The 8,187-nt window shown below is 52.6% G+C and overlaps 1 pseudogene; it reads right to left on the bottom strand.

The window, feature by feature from the left end:
* Nucleotides 1-25: 25 nt before the first annotated feature.
* LOC125628869 (adhesion G protein-coupled receptor E3-like) lies at nucleotides 26-7,422 on the bottom strand (annotated as a pseudogene).
* Between the last annotated feature and the right edge of the window lie 765 nt (nucleotides 7,423-8,187).

Raw genomic sequence — 8,187 nt, 5'->3', positions numbered from 1 at the left:
CAGCTTCAGCGATGTCACTGCACCATTAAATGCTCTTGATGTTACCTGGCGATTGAGGAGACACTGCACCCAGGAAGATGAAGGCTCCCTGCAGGCTGTTGACGATGGGGACTGCTGGGCCGACTTGGAGGAGACCAAAGTTCCATGTGCAGCCCAGAAGGAAGAGCTGGGCAATAGCTTTAAAGGTCAGTAACCTGGATACAGGCAGATGGAGAGATCCCGTTACAATAACCCTATGGAGAGCAATTGGGTCAGGAGGATCTGGGCAGAGTGGCGTGGAGCTAGCAGCCCCTGCTTCCTGTGTGGGACAGGGCTACTGTCAATGAGAACACATTGGGAATTTGTTCCCATGGATCCTAGATATGCTGTTCCCCTCCTGCAATCCCTCACCCCCTCCACATGCCAAGGACCTTCCAAACCAAAGCATTTGACCCTCCAGGGTTGCTTTGTTCCCTTCTCAACTATGGTCTCTGAGAGTGGACACATCTGCGCCGAGGGAGGAGAGTCTGTTTCTCAAGATCCACAGGGTCGGGGCAAAGAACGTCACATTTATCTGTGGAAACAGCTGAAAATATTTCTTGTGAACCGTTTCATCCGGGGCCAATGACTCGAGCTGAGGCAGAGAACGATCCCAGGGGAGAGATCTGAACACTGCAGAACCAGGGACCATTGATCCCCTCTTCTGTAATATCCTCTGGCAGCTCTCGGTCCCTCCCCATGCACAGAGCTGATGGCACAGCCAGGGCTGAGATGGATCAATGGGATCACAGAGGCCAGATTCTGCTTAGAGTTAAAAATGAAGTGACTCCAGTTGGCTCAGTTTACACCAGTGTACCTGAGAGCAGGATCTGTGTCAGAGTTTCCAGCGCCTGTCTTTAGGCTCTTCCCTGCCACTTTCAGGCTGCAACTAATCTCCCCATCCCAGGCTCTGGGAAGAAACCGCATGGACTTTTGTCATCTTCACTCCACCCAATGTAGATCCTTTCCCCCACCAAACACTTGCATGGTGCAGCCCCTCCCTTCCTCATTCCTTGGGTCAGTAACTGGACTAGACCAAACTCTTGCTGTCCTCAAGGTAAGCTCCCACTGGTTTCTGGGATTATGGCACAGACTGGACCCAGGAAGCTCCAATGACAGGCTCTCTACAGGCTGAGCCAGCAGGTACAGGAGGAAGGAAGAAGAAGAAGCGCAGGCTGTAGCTCATGAAAGCTTATGCTCAAATAAATTGGTTAGTCTCTAAGGTGCCACAAGTACTCCTTTTCTTTTTGCGAATACAGACTTACACGGCTGTTACTCTGAAACCTGTCATTATCCCAGCTGAGTGACATTAATATGAGTCTATTACCCCTTTTCAGCCACTGGAGCAGAGATGGGGTGTGACGGGTTGGGTCACAGAAACCCCTTTGGGAACTGCCACCTGATGTGCTGTGACTACCTCTGAGCCCATTTTCCCTGGCATCTTGGGACTTCAGTGCCTTGCCTGGTTGTGCCAGACACACTAGCCTGCTACAAACACGGACTCAGGTCCAAACCACGTCCCCCAAAAGCTGCAGGCTTTATTGGAAACAGCTTAAGAAGTGCTCCTGTCTCCAACACCCAGATACCCAGTTCCCAATGGGATCCAAACCCCAAATAAATCTGTTTTACTCCGTACAAAGCTTATCCAGGGTAAACTCCTAAATTGTTCGCCTTCTATAACACTGATAGAGAGAGATGCACAGCTGTATGCCCTCCCAAGTATTAATACATACTCTGGGTTAATTAATAAGTAAAAAGTGATTTTATTAAATATAAAAAGTAGGATTAAGTGGTTCCAAGTAATGACAGACAGAATAAAGTGGTCCTGGTGGCATGTGCTCAGTCTCAGGGGGTGGAAACATCCCCCCGGGAATCCCCTCTGCGTCCTGCACAGCCAGAATACAGGGAGCACAAAGGGGTTCAAAGTCACACACCCCAGCCCTGCTGCGAGTGGAGAAACAGAGCAGGGGAGAATCAGGCCGTATACGACTGCAGGTGCGGGTCACCACAGTGAGGAAGAGCAGGTAGGCCAGGAAGAGGCAGAGGTAGAGCTGCAGGTGGAGAGGGGTGCTGACTGTGATGGGGCAAGGCCAGCTGGCTATAGGAAAGTAGTGGGAGAAAGATATATTAGCCCCAGGCTAAACAAATCCCTGTTACCAGGGTAAGCAAATGGCAGTTGCTCCAGATCAATTAAGGCACCTGGGGCCAATTAAGATCCTTCCAGAAAGCAGGTAAGATAGCTAGGTTTGGGACACCTGAAGCCAATCAGGGGCTGGCTGAAACTAGTTAAAAGCCTCCCAGTCAGGTGGGGGCGCATGTGTCAGGAGCTGTAGGAGGAAGCTGCGCTGCTGGAGAAATGGAGCAGTACAAACCCTATCAGGCACAAGGAAGGAGGCCCTGAAGTAAGCGTGATGTAGATATTGAGGAAGTGGGGGCTGCTGTGGGGAAGTGGCCTTGGGAATCGTACTTGTCCTGTTTCCAAAAAGTCAGCTACCAAGAGCTGCTACTATCAGGAGCCTGGAGTAGAGGGTGGGCCCAGGCTTCCCCATCCCTTCCCTGACTAATCACTGAGACTGGGAGACAACAGAGACTGTGTGAGGGAGTGTAGCTTCTCCTCCCCTTCCTTGTTGGCTTATGATGAAAATGGCTCAGTAGGCTGTGACCCTTGCCTCTAGAGGGAGAAGGGCTATGTAGAGGGTCACAGTGAGCCTCTGAGGCTAGTGAAATCCGCCAGAAAGCACAGGACTCACTGAGACAAGGTCAGAGCTTTGCCACATGACGTTGTGGATGGAGCAGCACAGGAGGAAGGTGAGGATGGCGAGATCCTGAGGTTCCTACTCAGACATTACCCCAGCAAAGCCACCAATGGCTCAGAGTCCAGGCCTCTGAGCTGAGTCTGAGAGTGAGATACCTGCACTGTTGTGGGACCCATAAGGAGAGCGAAGCTGGAGAGATGGTCACAGCTGCAGGTGGTGTGAGTGCTGTTTGTGTGCAAAGCGGTGCAGCCGGCTGGAGACTAGGTGCCTTTCCCAGCGATGAATTTCCAGTGGATGCAGAGAGCCTCTTCCTTGGCTGTCTTTGCCTGGAAACACAATAGCACCATTATCATCCTCATGAGATCACAGAGATGATGTTGTTTCTGTTATTGTGTGTCTATATCCCACGCAGTAACAAACCCAAGGCCATGTAGTTCTCCCCACGCAGCACCCAGTGCCCATGGGTCATTTGATGATGACAGTGGAGAGAGAACTCCCATCCCAGAGCTCTAAAAGCAAAGGCCCTGCTACCTGAGAGCCCCTGTTAGTTAGCAGACTACAGGGCATGTGGCACATGGCCAAGCCTTTCTACTTCCATCCAGCAGAGGGCAGTGGTACAACTCCCCCCGCAAGCTGATTTCTGTATCAAAGAAAGCACTGTTTCATGCTGATTCTCTGAACCGCATAAGGTATAGGAAGCTGCTTTCTCATTAGTTTGGATCAGGGGTGACCCAGGCAGAGCTGTTAAGCACTTTCCACGATGAATCATAACCCAGTGTGACACGGTGCAAACCCTCATAACCTCCCCCAGTAAAACAGCTCCAGTGCATCAGGAATAAGGAAGTCTCTCCACTTCTCAGACACAGTGGGAGCCCAGAAAGGCAGCACGATCCAAAGGCTCAGCAGGTGAGCCCCCGACAGGGAGCAAATTGAGGGGATCCCCACACCTCTCTATGGGGCAGGGTCAAGTTCACAGCTCTGGAGAGGTGAAGGAGTCTCCCATCTCTGATGGCCCCACTCACCACCCTGGAGTTCAGCTGAACATTCCTCAGCCTCTCACCAGCTGGTAGATTCCCCTCACTGAGAAATGTCTTGTTAATGATGGAGTCTGGGGTGGAATAAGTAATACAAGCAACAGCCGTGAAACCTGTTGGAACAGGAGATGATACCTCGTTCTGGACATAGGGATGTTGAAGTTGAAGAAAGAGCCAGCCAGGTGCAGCTAACGGGAATTTCAGAGAGCATAGCTGCAGAGCCTATGGTTGGAGCTAGAGAGACTTGGTGAGCTGTTCGGTGGTGGTTTGTCTCCATGTAGCTGGAATTTGGGTCCCCTGGAGAGGTCGGGTGAGAGAAGTCTGTTCTTGTCTCTGTGGGGGGCAGAAGAACCACCAAGATCTGGAAGCTGAAGCCAGACAAAATGAAACTGGAAATCAGACACCACAGCGAGAGCAATTAACCATTGGAACAAACTCCCAAGGGAAGCAGTGGATTCTCCACCCCATGCTGTCTTCAAATCCAGACCGACTGCCCTTCTGGAAGGCACCAGGCAATTTAGACAAGCACAAGTTATTGGGCTCAATTCACGGGGCCAGTTCTATGCAGAAGGTCAGACCAGATGATCCAATGGTTCCTTCTGGCCTTAAACTCTATGAGACACCCAATGACCAGTGAGACTGTGGCAGAAATGGGCATCGAACTCAGGAGTCCTGCCTAATCACTGGAGCAGGCTACCTCCCCGGTCTGAGGCCAGAGAAGCATTCCATCTTGGAAACATTAAGCTGCAGAAAGCCGAGGCGAAGACATGACTTCTCAGTGAAGACAAGCAGAGAAGTTGGTCAGGGAGGAGCTTTCCCTGGTGCTGGAGGATTCGGGAGCAGTATCAGGACTTGTCTACTCTGCAAGTTACTGTGCTGCAAGCGAGGTGGAGAATCTATGGCGCACCAGCTTGCTGCGCAATAACATCCCTTGCAGGCACTGCTGTAGCACGCTGAACTGCAGCAATGCTGACAGGGGATTTTACTGACCCGCAAGCTGGTACGCTGGAGATTCACAACCTGGCTTGCAGTGCAGCATCTTGTCATGTAGACAAACTCTCAGTTAGGTCGTATGAGCCTGAAAGTGGGAGTTGAGGGGAAATGTTATTCTGGTTCCCACCCAGGGAGATGCTCATCTCCAGCCTGGGGTTTAGCTGGCTAAGAATCTCCTCCCCTTTCCATTCGCTGGGCCCACTTCATACCACGGAGGCCCTCTGCTGAGCCATCTCCCCTCGGAGCCCCCACCTCTGTGAGACAAGCAGAAATGAAGGTGTCTGCACAGTCCCATGGCCAACAGCTGAGAACCACTGGCACGGTCAGCAAGGTCCCCACTCATGCTGGAGCCAGAGACGAGGTTCCTGGCCTGGGGATCCACGGGGACAGAGCAAGGATAGAACCAGGACGGGGGTTTGGTGCCTGGGAATCGCTCTGTGCTGCAGTTTGGTCCCTGGGCATCTCCATCTCCTGGATGGTACCTTGTGCGGTTGCCATGGTGACTGTATCACAGGGAATGTCCAGCGTCTCCTCCTGAGCTCTCAGCCTGAGGCCCCGCTGTCTGCACTGCAGTTCCCTGTGAAACATGAGTCTCAGTACCTGGTGGGAGGGAGGGGGGAGAGGAAGTGACAGAGCTTCCCACACTGAAACCACTTCCCCAGGAATCTGTCCATTCTCGCCCAGATCCTTACCCCTCTCCCACTCTGCCTGGGGTGTGAAGGTCTTCGGGGTTCTTCTCTGTTGGGGAAGGGGATGGTTGGGGCTCCCCCACTCTGCCTCCCCTTGGCCCATCTCCCTGTATCCCCTCCCCACATGCTGGCTGTACCTCCCTTGTGGGTTCTGCATCCCCTCTGCACTCACCCAGCTGGTGGAGTGGCGTTTGGGGTGGGGGCAGAATGGGGGGAGAAGTGCCTGGCTCAGCATAGCTGACCCTAGGGGCAGACTGCAAGTACTGCATTGAAAACCTCAGGCATTTTCTGATACACCTTAGGGCGCTGGCTGGGCTGGATTAAAATTCCTGGGGCAGGGGGCAGTGCTGTTCTGTGTCTCTATTGAATGCACTGTATAATCTTCTATCCCCCAGCAGCTGAGAGCCAGATGGCCCCTTCACCTGTAGATCCTGTCCTCCCGTTCTGAGTCTTCATCTCTGGAGACCGGAGCACAGTGGCCAGCATGGCCTGTTTCATGGCCTGTATCAGGAGCATCACAGCCGATGCCACCTCTTCCTCGCTGGCACCGGCCCGGAGGGAGCTGCTGTTCAGGAGGGAGTCGAAAGGGCGAGTTGCTTGGGGACACTGGGGGTCAGACTGTTTTTTCCCAGCTAGGGGTGCTGCACGCAAATGTACACTCACCACTACAGCGTGTCTGTGACTCGCTCTTTGGAAGGGCCTAGCACAATGGGGAGCTGATCTTGGCTGGTGCTTCTAGGCACTACCGTAATACAAACACCAAAGCTTTTAGTCTCGATGTTTCTGTAGTGTTGGCAGAAACACTGAACAAAACACCCAACAAATGAATGATCAGTTCAAAGGTACCTGCAGAGAGAAGTTCCTGCACCTCTCTAGGACTCCTGCAAACTCAGGGCTGCGGTTATATATGGGCACTTGGAGCAATGGAAAGAGAGGCACAGATATTAGAGCTTTTACATCAGATCACACTGGGGGAAAAATCCCCTTATCTTCCCAACCCCAAAGGCTGCCCTCGGTCTGCCTGCCAGTCCTGTGCTGCCGATAGTCTAGTAAGTGCCTGCTGCAAAAATCCTCTCCCTTCCTCCCCCTCTCACTCTGCCTTTCTCTCCTCCATTTACACTCCCCTGTCTCCCTTTCCCTGCTCCTGTTCCTTTGATCCCTCACATGAGCCTGGGCTTCTGCCTCCCTTCAGCTGATCAGAGTGTTTCACAGGGTGACGGAAGGAATTTAAGGCACACTCCCTACAAACACAGGGGAGCTGGTGGCCTTGAGCCTGTGCATCAGCGCTAGAGAGCACCCTGTCTGGGAGGGTGGGAGAAACTAATTCTTACCCCATCCTCCTACCGCACCTGCAAGCCAGCTTCATAGATCTCTTGATGGGTTTCCATCTACCCCACAGACAGACCTGCTGGATACAGACACCTCTGCTCGCTGGGGGAGAACTCACCTTTACATGTGGTTTTGTTCTGTACGCAGGTCCCGACCCTGGTGGAAGGGATGCGGCTAGTTGGCCACTCACATCAGTGACCCCCCAATGGTGTTGATGCATCAGGCTCCCGGCCCACAGATGGCTGGGGATCTGCTGCATTCATTAAAAACTGGGAAGGGAAATGAGAGACGCCCCATTGAGAAGCTGTTTTGAATCACTGACCATGGAGTTGTCATCAGCAGTGTTTTGATCCCAGACTTTCAGTACCACAGTGCAGGCCTCAACCGTGCAAGTTAAAGGAGTAGTTTCAATAGCTGGCAGCAGCAGCAGGTTGTTATCCTCCTGGTGGACAGACGCAAGATGGGGACATCGGCCAATTCCGCAAGATGGGCTCACTGCCTGATTACTGTCCATCCCAGGACTTTGCTATCAGGCTGCCTAGAAATTGCCTAGTGGACTCTGGTATCTCTCCTCACCTCGAGGACACGAGTGGGGGGGATCATTGTTAAATGGTCTCACCTGTCCTATCTTTGCAGAGTTTGAAAATATCCTTGTGATTCTGCCCAAATCCCGAGTGACATTTACAAGTGTCATTCCCAAGAGTGTTGATGCATCTCTCATGCGGTTCACAGAGGGTAGCATTTTGTTGACACTTATCCCTTTTCTCATTGCAGATATTGACAAAACTGTCAGTGAGACCTGGGCCCAATTCAGTGACAATGGAAAGGCGGGAGCAGAGCAGAACTGGTCCCAAAATGCGGTTATTCCTACAGAATTTGTAATAAAATCAAACAAAAACGTTAACCAAGGGCCGCCAGGCAGCAGGGAGGGATGGCGGGGACCTCACCCTGGCAGGTGTTCTCACTCAGATCCATGAAATTCTCTTTCACGGGATCAGGCTTTTATCCATCTACACAGATGCAGTGGGAACTTCCAGTGACATTGTGGCACTTTGTGAAGGGTCTGCACACGAGGGGACCCCGGTCATTTCCAAGTGTAAGCGGGAGAATAGTCCCGCTATTGTGGGAAACTTTCCCGGCTTCTGCACTACCCCGGTGAAGTGGGCTAGCAAAAGGATCTGAGTCCTCGCTCCCACTTCCTTTACCCAGTGGCCTTCCTGCCCTTGAGGGCTCCCCTTCCACTCTCCTGTCTGGCAGAGTCCTCGTAACCCCAACAAGGCTGGGCTCGACCCCCAACCCTGCTGTGGTCACCTAGGACAGGGGCTAGGATGTCCCCACTCCGGGGTACTCTCTCTGCACTGGGCACTT

Source organism: Caretta caretta, chromosome 20, assembly GCF_965140235.1.
Source record: "Caretta caretta isolate rCarCar2 chromosome 20, rCarCar1.hap1, whole genome shotgun sequence".
Classification (NCBI taxonomy): domain Eukaryota; kingdom Metazoa; phylum Chordata; order Testudines; family Cheloniidae; genus Caretta; species Caretta caretta.
Note: the sequence above shows the minus strand (reverse complement) of the source record. Positions and strands in the feature narration are given on the sequence as shown.